Below are 12,705 nucleotides of genomic sequence, written 5' to 3' on the forward strand. Positions count from 1 at the left end.
GCTGAAGAGGCGGGGATGGAATGGGGAGAGGAGAGAGGAGAGAGAGATGAAGAGGCGGTGTGGGGGCGGAGATTTCCGAGGACCTGCTTTTTTGATAGACTTGGTGTATGGAACGTAGGTTTTCTAAACCGTCAGATTAGAAATAAGCGTTTTTGATTGTAGAATGCTGCCTGTCCCTTGGTTTCGCTGGATCAGGTCTACAAGCTTCCCGCGCGGGTGTACACCCACTTTTCTGACACCTTTTGTGCTAGCTATTCGTAGACGCGGTGCATGGGCCGAGAGTCGGGATAGAGGTCCAACAACAGACTACTTCTTCTCATGGAAGCAGTGTACCGGTGTATATCTCTTTGTTTTGCCTCCTTCGCCATAGCTCTACCTTTTTTTCAAAATGAAAAGTGCTTGGCTCCTTGGGTCACGGCCGGTCTCACGGGTCAGCCATACCTCTAGCCCCTGCGACTTGTACAGCTACGAAGTACGGGTGCGTGCACGCAGAACCACCCAGACACGCATAACCTATCATATTTTTATACAAGAGGAGAACCAGTTTTACAGGACCGACAAAGTACAACGACAAATTGATTGGATTGAATGGCAAATGGACACCACACCAGAATACATAGGCTACTCCCAACAGTCTTCATGCAAAGCTTGAAATCAGCGATCAGTTAGAAAAATCACGGACATTCCTTTGCTTCTATTATCAAGCTAACAAATGTGGGATTGGAGGACCGAAGGAAACCCTCGTCTCGCTCCCACGACGCGCCCCGCGCGTGCGGCATGGAAGGCCAGATCCCCGGGCGGCCCTCTAGCTCTCCTCGTCCCAGCACCCTCCTCGCCGCCGCCGGAGGGCATCCGCCGGGCAAAGCCCGTGCGCGATGTTGGCGGCGGCTCGCCTAGGCCTGGTCGGCGGCGGTGGATGGTGTGCCCTTGGTCAACGACGTGTGGCCCCAGGGGACTCCGGCGGTAGCTGTGCCACCACTGTTGCGAGAGCAGTGTTGGGGCCGACCAGCGGCGGCGGATCTCGGGCCCCCGACCCAAATCTGTTCTTCCTCCGAGCGGTGTGGGCTCGAGCGTCGGCTAGCGGCCCTGAGCAATGGTGGACGTGCGCCTAGGTGGCTCCCTTCACCAGCATGGTTGGGGGTGGCCGTAGGTGTTGGTGTGGTGTTGGCCTTGTCCGACAGTCGGCGCGCACGGCGGTGGGATTCTGGTAGGCTGAGCCCTGCCGTGGATCCTGGAGGCCAGAGCGGCGGTGCTGGGCAACAGTCCGACCAAACTTTGCCTCGGTACGGCGAGGACGACCGGTTGTGGTCAACATTGGTGGCGGGGAGGCCGGCAACGTCCAGTGTCACCTCTCTGCATCATGGGTGGACGAGCATGTCCTTCCTTCCTGTAGCGGGGGACTCACCCGCCAATCGGCTCCCTTGTCTTGTCTTTAGTGGTTTGGCTTCTGGTCTTGGGTCGGGTGAAAGCTCTGCATGGCTTGCTGATGCGTCAGCGATGACGCATGCGGGTGTCGTATCCCTCTGAGGGGCGCTGCCATGGTCCGGATCATGTCCCTCCTCGAACGCTGGGGAAACCCTTGTTCCGGTTCTCTAGAACAGGCGGCGGTACAGCGTCGTTTCTTCATGAAGGCGTTGCCTTAGCAATTCGAGGAGTCCTTGGAGCTGGAGTTTGGGGCGTCTCGCTCTTGGTGTGGGTTGCCCCTCAGGACATGGGCCCTCAGGGCGCCATGTATGCCATCGCCGACGCATCCTACATGCCTTCTTCTTCAGGTCCGGCTAGGTCCTGCCACCCACTTGCCGACTCCTCTAGACGTTGTGTGGTGGGGGTACGTTGATCTAGTCAGTTCTGTAGCCGTCATTGTGGCTTGGATGTTGCCTGCAACGGTAGTGGCGCGACTTGTTGGCTTTGTGACCTGTCTTCCTTGCCTTCTTGGCTGGAGATTGGGCGAGGCGGGTTCTCTCGTTCTCGATTGTAGCAGGTGTGGTTCTAATCCTAGGGAGTAGTGTGGTGTGGTGTGCCATTTGTGTATGGGTCTCTTCACCCTTTATTCTCCTTCTTCTTCTTCTTCAAATACTTGTCATGTGGTTCTTCACCCTTTATTCTATTAATATATGATACACATGCTTATGCGTATTTGAGATTTTTTTTGTTAAACTAACTACAAAATCGTTTCTTCCCAAGGAAGAAAGAAGCCCTTTCTTCCGAGTAAAATGCATGGTTCATACCTAAACTTGATGGTGATGTCCACAACGGTCCTCAAATTAAGAAATTGCTTCAATATGATCCTAAAACTTGAGAATACTGTCTCAATACGATCCTTGAACTTGGAGACTGATCCTTTCGATACGTAATACAATCCTTGAAGTTGGAGACTGATCCTTTGAAATGTCTCGCATGCGTTCTGAAGCGTGCCCTACGAATCTTTGTGGGACCCACATGTCAGGGACGCGAGAAAGATGGCTAAATGATAAAACTAGAGGCGTGGCGGTTGAAGGGCCTGAAACTATACATCATTGCAACCCTTTCTCTAGCTAGAGGCGTGGCGGTCATTCAAAAAGCAACAATGACATAGCAGGTCATGGACATCTACAGCGTACTCCTATTCGTGTGCAGCACAACACATTACGCATACACCACAAACAGCACAACTTGACATAGCCTGCACGGCCATCTCGTACGTCGTGGAGTTCGCCGGCGACTTCAACTTGACCGCCTTCTCCGCCACCAAACTTGGCTTGATAAGCGTCTTCGTCGCCGATGCTCGTTCCTGCTGTTCGGAGATGCGACAAGGATTGCCGGAGAGGTCCATCATGCTGACGAGGTGGTTCACCATCGGCACCGAGAGGAGGTTCACCGAGGCCGAGGAGGTCCTTGTTGAGCTCATATCATTATGCACCAACGCCGTATGCTTGTCGACGTCTGATGCCCTCCCTAGCATGCGCCTGGGGTGGACGAAGGACTAACGGAACATGTGCCGAGCAGCCTGCCATAGTTGTCCTCGTCTACGTATAGTATTGAATTTTTCTTCATCGCGGGAGGGCTTTTGGAGCCTGAAGGTTTTCGGGCGGCGCGGAGTGTTCTAAGGGTGGCAGTGGTCCGGATCGTCTGCAAAGTTCCCTGATTTGTCTCTGTTTTGCGAGAAATGGACGTCCGGACTGATCCGTGGACTGATGATGTACTGTGTAGGATGGCAAAATATGTCTGTGTTGTCCAAGCGATTGCGGCCCGGTGTTGGAGATGCCTTAAGTTGCATGTAGATAATTGACTAGTACATCTTAACATGATTCGTCAGCGGAAACTTGTTTGCTGTGTCGATGTACTGAGCTATGTGAACAATAACCAGCAAAATGCAACATTTTTTTTATAAAGTGTATATTTTATTTAATTCAGAATGACGCATCAAGAGAATACAAACATAATAAATACACCCGGCCTCTACATAACTAGCATGCACACAGCCAACACTAACACACACACAAAAAAAAACACCCCGTCAAAGAGCAAAGTCATAGAAGACCGAAGCTACGCCTAGACGGAGAGAGAAAAAGGAAAAAAAAAAGGGCAAAGCAATCAAGACAACGATCGACAATATACAACAACGACCATGAGGACCAACTACCCTTTGACACAAAAGGATCGCGTGAAAGGTTCTTCAAAAGCAATACTTCCAGAAAGGAAACGACGCGCAAGCGACACCATCGCCGGATCCAACCACTGAAGGCCAGGTCGTGGGTTTTCACCCAGAAGATCAAATCCAAGCAAACTCCAAACAATACCTTCAACAAGGTAATGACGCAACGACGCGGCCATTGCTAGGTATAACCAACTAGGGTCAAACCTCAAAGCTCGAGACTTGGTGCTCGAGAAGCACCACCAAATCGAAGTCATCCTATGTCATCTCCTTCACTTGCCACAATCCTAGTAGAGTAGCTTACACGCATTGTCCTGGATGGCAAAAAAGGCATAGAATTGAGGAATCTCATTGTTTGTCACGACAAAATCTTTGATGAGAAAGAAAGATCACGAGCATCGCCAAAATCCCGTGTTCAGGACGCTCTGGCATTCTCGGTCCATCCTCAAAAGTGGCAGTTAATGGTTGATCGGCATCAGACGACACCACCATACACCGTCACTAGCTCCGTCGTCCTTACCTCTGCCAGCAGATCATCCTGAAGGGAGGACACAACCGCCACCGTCCACCGCCCATAGCCCTCTAACTATTGTTATCCAGTCGATGTCGCGTCCATGAGGAAACTAGCTACCCGCGGCGGACATCGCCAAACAGCGTGTTGGCTAGATCCATGGCGCACCTGGACTCCCAATAAGAGAGGAGAACACATGAATATGGCCCTGGATGTTGCCTCTCCACCACTGCCATCGTTCCGGAGGCCGCGAGGAGGGTGGCGGCGGAATTTGCCACAGTGCCACCATCGTATCCCGCCGCGCTCTGATGCTGAAGAGGCACCGCATGAGGAGCATCGGCCCCTGGCTTGAGAGGGGATTGGATCTTTTGCCCCACTTTACATGAAGTTTAATTATTTGTCCCAACACTGTCTCAGTGGCTAGTGCCCCGGCCCCGCACATCAATCTCGGGCCGGAGGGGGAAGGGGCAAATTATCAAAGTTAGCAATTCCCTATACTCTCCTCTGCTTGATGCATCCGTTGGTGAACGCAAGGTGCAGCCGGTGCATGGCAACGTCAGCAAGGAAAGAAGAAGGCGCACCGTCGACGTGCTGCCGCTTCAGTGCTCCGTCCAGTGCCCCAAGTCGCCGTCGAACGTTGCCAAACGCCGCCCTATCAGCCACATGAACGGATCCCCGCTGCCGCCGTCAGCCGCACGGGCAAGCCCGGCGGCGGCGAGGCCCGGAAAAGCGGATCGAGGAAGCCGCCCGTGTCGCGCGAGACCAGGGCTGGTTAGCAAAATGCAACATAAATATCATTCTATCGTGTGCCTCGTTCATGTCATGTCTACAGTTATCAAACATCACCGCATCAACTCATCGGCAGCATAGGTCTCGAGAACCTCCACAGCTGCATAGTGAGCTGCAATCTTGAAACCTATCAAGGGCCCTTGCATGGTGGTGTTCACTTGTGCCCTTAATATAAACTTGAGAACTGCACATTTATGATGGAACTTATCCATATAGATTTGTCTCACAGAAATACATGCACAACTTGAGTCAGGATGGGTCCAAATCAGATTTATGCTGCTAATAAAGCAGTCTGACCTAGAACAAACTTTGAGAAGATGGTGAACTTTTCAAATTTGAAGAAAAATAAAATTTTCAGTGATTTTGGGGCATCTCCAACGCTATGCATCAAACGGACGCCCCCAAGTGTATGCGGACATTCTGCCTAGCGCCGGTCATTCAACACAATATCTCAAAAAGTTCCTCATTTCAAACACTTTAAACATGAAATTCAGACAAAATTTAACCAAGTTCAATATATTACATGCAGTCCTAGGGACTGCTCCGCTTGGGGCGATGACATGTGGTTCAGCCATGGTGCCTCGTCCGTAGGGAGTGAGGAATATGTTGATCCTATGTGTTCGGAGGCTACTCTTCTGTCGCCACACCATGGAGGCTCATCCTCATCTTCTGTGGTGAACTCCCTTGTACGTCTGATGCCAAGTCCAGAGGAGCCGCTCGGTTTCAACGCGCCTGGTGTTCTGGTTGAGCCTATGGATGAGGTGTGCAATGTTGTTGCGAAGGTGGCGACGCAAACTAAAGCGGCACCACTATCTCTGGAGGATTTTCTCAGCAAGGTTACTTGTTCGCTCCCACAACCTCTGCTTGGGACCCCAGTGCCTTCGCATGGGGAGAAGAATGGCGGGCGACGGAGCGGGCGTCTGGATAAGAAGAACAAGGCGTGCAACATCCCGACATTCAAGCGTGCAGAGTATAGAATGTTGGACGCTTTTGATGAGTTGCCGGAGGTCAGCAAAGCAGAGGGGCCAGAGCAAAAGATGCAAGCATACCTGGACATGTACAAAAAACCGCTCTCACCGCAAGTGATCGAGGCGTTGAGCTCTTTGGCGAGAATCGCTCGGAAGTCAAAGTTGGACATGTCAGAATGTTTTCCACATGATAATGTTAGCACATGATTCTTTGAGGCCGAGTCAGAAGAGTCTTTCGGTATGGACAGTTTCCCTTCGGCGAGTGGCAGTTATTTTGGTTGCACTTGAGCCTTGCCTAACTGCCTCACTTTAGCTAGATTTCAGTCAGCTGACTTTTAGGTTTGTTGTCAATCAATTTTCTGGTCGTTGATTGTGCTTTAAGATTTGTGTAGTTTTTTCTTTTTTCTGTCCTGTTTGCTGTTGTACTGGGCTGTTTGGATTAGACTGACCCCCTATTTTGGGCCAGTCAGTTTCCTTCTTGGGCTGGATTTTCATGTGTGCATACTTTTTTTCATGAGTTTGCTTTTATTTTTCTATTTTTCTGTTGAGTTTTGTTTTTTTCTTTACGTGTATTTCCGGATGTTGAGTGTGTTTAAATGTATACATGTTCAAATTACATTAGAGTACGGAAACGTCACTCTTATATATTTATTCTATATATTATAAAAAGTGCATTTTTGTGCTAATTGTGTGGAAAATTTTGTTTTTTTAATTTTCTTTATTCTTTAAGGTAATAACAATGCTATTTTTTTGCTAATTAAATACAGTTTTCTATTATTATGTGTATGTATGCATGAAATTACTATACAATATTTGTGTATATTATACTAGACTGCAAAATGTTGCATTATTAACTGTGTATTCACTACATATTATAAAAAGTGCAATTTCACTGCAAAGTTATGTGCAAGTTTCATTGTATTTTCTTTCTTCTTAAGAGTAATACCAATGTCACTAATTTACTCTTTCTTATAAAAATTTATTTGTTTTATTATGTACTTTTAATTCGTTTCCTGTTTTGAAGGACGATACCACTGCCACTAATTCATTCCTTGTTTAGAATCTTTATTTTTATGTAAAATTCACTATTATATGTTTATTCTTACATAACTAAAAAACGTGTAATTTATGTTCAAATTGTATCATTATTATTTTTACTTTCTTTCTTCTTAAAGGGTGGTACCAATGCCACTATACTTGATTTCTTCTTAGAAAGTTTTGTTTTGATTTTTGTTTTTGTAAGTAAGTATACACGGAAGTATGATACCCCATGTATGTAAATTATAATAGAGAGCAAAAATTGCACTATATATGCTTGTTTATTGCATATTACAAAGTGCAATTTCAGGGCATACTTGTGTGCAAGTTATTTTTTAATTTTCTTTCTTCTTAAAGGGTTTCATTTTCCCCTAGAAAACTTCATTATTTTGCTTTTATTTTATTGTTTATATTTTCTTTCTTCTTAAAGGGTTTCATTCTTACACAGAAAAGTTCATTATTTAGTTTTAGTTTTAGTTTCAGTTTGTTTCTTCAAGGGTTTCATTATTCCATAGAAAACATCATTATTTTGTTTTTGTTTTTGTTTTTTATTTTCTTTCTTCTTAAAGGGTATCATTCTTCCCTAGAAAATTTTATTATTTCATTTTTTATTTTCCTTCTTCTTAAACGGTTTCATTATTTTGTTTTTATAATATTTCATTAGTGACATTTACATTCATTTTATTTATTTTCAAGGGTAATACCAATTCCACTAATTCATCGCTTCTTGGGAAACTTCTATTTTGTGTAAATTCCACAATTATATGCTTATTCGTGCATATTATAAAAGGCGCAATTTTTGCGTAAATTGTGTGCAAATTTTTACATTTGTTGTTTTAGATTATCTTTTATTTATAAAGGGTAATAAAAATGTCACTAATTCATTCTTCATTTTTTTTGTTTATTTCACTTTCTTTCTTCTTAAAAGGCAGTAGCATTGTCACTTATTCATTCTTTCATATTTCATTATTTTGATTTAGTTTTAGTTTTTTATTTTCTTTCTTCTTCAATGGTAATAGCGCCACTAATTCATTCATGTTCAGAAAACTTCTTCTTTTTGGCAAACTTTTACTATTATATGCTTATTCTTGCAAATTATAAAAAAGTGCAATTTATGTGTAAATGATATGCAAATTTTGTCTTTACCGGACTAGTTTTATATATTTTGTTTTTTTTGAAGGGTAATACCAATCCCACTCATTCATTTTTTTTGAATTTTTTTGTTGTGGGACAGAAATACTTTGTTTTGCCGCATTTGAACCACGGTCAAAAAAGAAGATTACCTCACGCTCTGACTCCCTCTCTTATTATATTTCTCTGCCATGCATGCATTCTCTCTTTATCATTTTTTTCACATGCAGGCGCACAAGGCAGATATCTCTCAGTAGCTCTCTCTCTCTCTCAGAGACATGCATGCATGTCAGCACCGTTGTGGCCGGCCTTATTAGGCTTTTTTTTTCTGCTGCTGCGCATGTTCACACCTACACAAAAAAGTGACTGACCGAATACAATTTTCAGTCGATTGACACCTAGCCGGTCCCTAACTGCCTTGTGTTTGGGTGCTTTGGTGTCTGGCTCTGATGATGTCCCTTGATGCTGCAGTTGTCTTGTCCCTGTCCCCAAGTTCTAGTGCCTTTTTTCTCGTTTTTTTTCTTTCTTTTTGGGTTTTCATTCGGTTTTCCCTGATTAGCCGAGAATGTTAGGTTTTCGGGTCCGGTTTTCCTTATAAACTGGACCAACTCTCTTCTTCTCAATGAAATGCAGGAACCCCCTACCCCTTTCGAGGTGTTCTCGAAAAAAAAATATTACATGCAAACTAACGAAATTTAATGAGCTCGTGCGAAATTAAACTAAACTAAATAGTAGACAACAAACTTCGTAGGCATGGCCTCCAAGGCACCTCGGCCCGCCACCGTCCTCTGAGCCTAGATACCAGCTGCGTTGGACGTGGCCCACTCCGGACCACGTTCTTTCTTTCCTCCTTCTTCCTTTCATCATTTTAGTGGGCCGCAAACTAACTCCACCAATCACATGTATGTGTCCAAACAATTTGAGACGTGCGGCTGCATGTGCGGGCAAATAAGATTTCCTATTCGTGCATACCGTTCTGACATGTCCGCAGATATATGAGGGGTGAAATTAGCTCAATCTAATTAGGCCAACTCCAACGCATGACCCCATTTCGTCTGTGTGTGTTTGTTTGTGTCCAAACTAACAAAACAATGGCCCATCGGCATACCCATCTCATTTTTCCCTGTTTTGTGCATGTCTGGACCCATTTCCGGACCATAATTGCTCGTGATTTGGGTCCAAAGTGGACACAAAACAAACGTTTTCTGCACCCCGGTTGTCCGGCTGTTTCCGCTGCACTCCCCGCCTACCACACCTGTGTCATACGCCATACACCCACCCACCTCCCGCCTCTCTCTCAATGGTGTCCGGACCAACAATGACTACTTCATATTGAAGAATAATGGGTCCAAACCAGAGTTGCACAACTGCATTGATAATATTTGCGTATGGCACGACTACAAATTTGTGGGACGAGTACCTCCGTGTGTCCAAAACCATATGTCTCAAAGCCATGGAATCACATTTGTAGAAGTCGTGACAAGCAGTTTAAAATCAAAGCTCCAAAATGCATTGGAAGTATCATTTTCAGAGCATCGATTTTTGTTTTCGCCATGACTTCTATGATTTGTGATTTCATGATAAAACTTTGCAAGCTCCTCAAGCATTCCTTCATCTTTGCCACAAAATAAAAAAAATGCTTATTTTGAATGGTTTGTACCTTAAAAAAACTGTTCACATCCGAGAGCATATGAGGACGTTGCACCATCAAAAGCATTAATCGCCGTAATCAAATGCGGGATTGTGGGACACGATGATACACACGGGAAATAATGCTGGTCGTAGTGGGGAGTATCATATAGTAGTATCATGCACATGATACTGGTGTATGATACTACTTCGGTAATGCATGACAATAAATAACGCAACCTAAGATACTAACTTATGGTACTACTTATGCATATGATATGATACTAGTATCATGCATTTTCTTTATGACTGTTAGAAGGAAGTATATATAGGAGTATAATAATCAACTTAAAGTAGAAGACAAGGCATGACCAAATTCTAATCAATTCTAATCTATCCATCCCCCACAGTCACAACGATAGCGATGTAGATGGTGAGACGGTGAAACATATAGTTTGCATTGTTGTACACCATAATTTCTTCTCCCATTAAAACGCACAGGCACATGTTGAAAATATAATTTACATTGTTGTGCACCATAACATGTTCTCCCATTAAAACGCATAGGCACATGTGCTAGTCTTTTTCTTTAATTAAGTTGAGCAATGATCAATTTTTAGTGACTAAAACTTCTAGCACACAGTTGTACCATGTGTTTAATCCATTCTATCTATATTCTATTCTAACAGGTTGACCATGACCGAGGACCGAGTCTATTAACGCTCGTCCGGCTGTGGTATCCACGAAAAATCCACTCTCGTTTTAGATCTCACACAAGCGAGGAGCTCCTGCCTCCCTGCCCTGTTCCTGCTGTTCTGCTTCTACTTCGGTTCCACTTCATCAATCCATGCCCATTCCGCTGTCTCGCCGTCCTTTGATCTCGACTTCTCCCACCCCACCCCACCGCAATCCCAATCCTCATCTTGCCCGAGCCTGCATCCATCACTGCGAGTGCGAGTGCATACATGATCCATCACAGCACCGGCCGCCGGGTGTCGTACGCCAAGAGAGTGCCGCCATGGGAAAGCCCCACGGGCGAGATGGTAAGCTTCGCCACCAATTTCTCCTTTCAAATTATTCCGGGCCTGCACAGCCACAGCTCGTCGTGTGCCGGCGATGCGATGATGCCCTTCTGTTTCACTCCGACGACGCCCCATGGCCACGGGCAGAACCTCGGCTTCCTCCTGTCCCAAGAATTCCACCACGGAGGCACGGACTGGTGCTGGTATAGGGGCCACCGCCTTGCCTGCTTCAGCCCGGAGACTGAGGATCGCAGCAGCAAGCTCATCGCCATCGACGTGAGGTCTACGGAGGACACGGAGACGACTTGGCCGAGCAACCAAAGTGCAGGTACAAGATCGCGCTGGGGCTGGGCTCCGCGCTGCGGTACCTCCACACGGAGTGCGAGCAGCGCGTCGTGCACGGGGACATCAAGCCTGCAAACGTGATGCTCGACGCGTCGGGCGACGCCAAGCTCGGCGACTTCGGGCTGGCGAGGCTCGTCGACCACGGCGCCGAGCCGCGGACGACGCAGGTGGTGGCGGGCACCGTCGGGTACATCGACCCGGAGCTCGTCAACGGCCGCAGGCCGAGCGCCGAGTCCGACGTGTACAGCTTCGGCGTCGTGCTCCTGAAGATCGCCTGCGGCAGGCGGCCGACGTCGAGGGGGCCGGGTCAGGCCTCGGCGGCGCTGCTGGCGTCGGTGCGGGAGATGTACCGCCGGAACCAGATCCTTGACGCGGCAGACAGGAGGCTAGGCGGCGGGTTCGACAGGCCGCAGATGGAGCGTCTGCTCGTGACGGGGCTTTGGTGCGCGCACCACGATCCGATGCAGCGGCCGTCGGTGACGCAGGCTGTCGATGTGCTACGATCTGAGGACGCGAAGCTGCCGGTGCTTGAAGCGGTGCGCGGTTCTGGGGAGGGCGAGATTCACTCCTTGGAGGGACATGCTTATGGTGATCTGCCCGCCGAGGACTCTTCTCCTTTGCATGAAACTGCGTACCCTACTTCTTCCGAGGACTGAGCTTATCTATTCCCGGCAGATATGTGAACATATTGAGCGGTGTATTTTCAGCGCCACGCATGTTGATTTTTTTCATGGTAATACGTATTTCATTTATATCATAAGGATCATAGTACAAGCCATGTACATACCGACCTGATAAATCTGAAAAGACAGCAGAACGCTAGCCTTTGCACACAGGAACACCAGCCAAGAAGTAAAATTACAAACAAGACTGAAGAATCCTCTGAGCTTGACACCAACGTCCGTCACCTGCCTCTGGCGCCACCATAGCAGCCACCAAAGGAGAAAATGACGGATCACCTCCACACCCGAGCTCGACGCGGCTCCATCGCTGATATGCAGCTTTGCGGACCTCCAAGGTGGCTCGCCAATAAAGGCGAAACCATTGCCGTTGAACGAATCAGACCGGGGCAACACCCCGGACACGCCATCGAACTCCAGATCTGGCACCCCAGCACAACTAAGACGTTGGTGGAGGAAATCATACCTGCCTTCCACGAACCATGAACCCAGATCCACCATCTTCCAGATGCCGTCGATGCAGACCACAATCTGCATCCGCTCCTGGACTACCTCTGTGATGCAGACCATATTTTGCCTTGGCTGATCATCGTGATACGAGCCAAAGATCACTTATATTTAAGAGAAGAAAATTTGTCCTTGGTTGATCATTGTAATACAAACCAAGGAGCATTCTCCATATAGCCCCATCTTGACATTTCGCCTTGGTTGATCATCATGATACAAGCCAAAGTGCGAATATGTTTAACAACAACAAAAATACTCCTTGGCGGATCATTGTGATACAAATCAAGGAGCATACAACATATAATTTCTTCTTGTAATTTTTTGCCTTGGTTGATCATCGTGATACAAGCCAAAGTGCGATTATGTCAAAGAGGATAAATTTCACTCCTTGGTCGATCACGGCGAACCAAAACTAAGGAGGATATATTTTCCCTTCCATCGTAGATGAGAG

General features: G+C 46.8%; 1 pseudogene; it reads left to right on the top strand.

The window, feature by feature from the left end:
* The first annotated feature begins 1,711 nt into the window (after positions 1-1,711).
* Positions 1,712-11,723, top strand: LOC119333772 (annotated as a pseudogene).
* Positions 11,724-12,705: the final 982 nt, after the last annotated feature.

Source organism: Triticum dicoccoides, chromosome 7A (genome assembly GCF_002162155.2).
Source record: "Triticum dicoccoides isolate Atlit2015 ecotype Zavitan chromosome 7A, WEW_v2.0, whole genome shotgun sequence".
Taxonomy (NCBI): Eukaryota; Viridiplantae; Streptophyta; class Magnoliopsida; order Poales; family Poaceae; genus Triticum; species Triticum dicoccoides.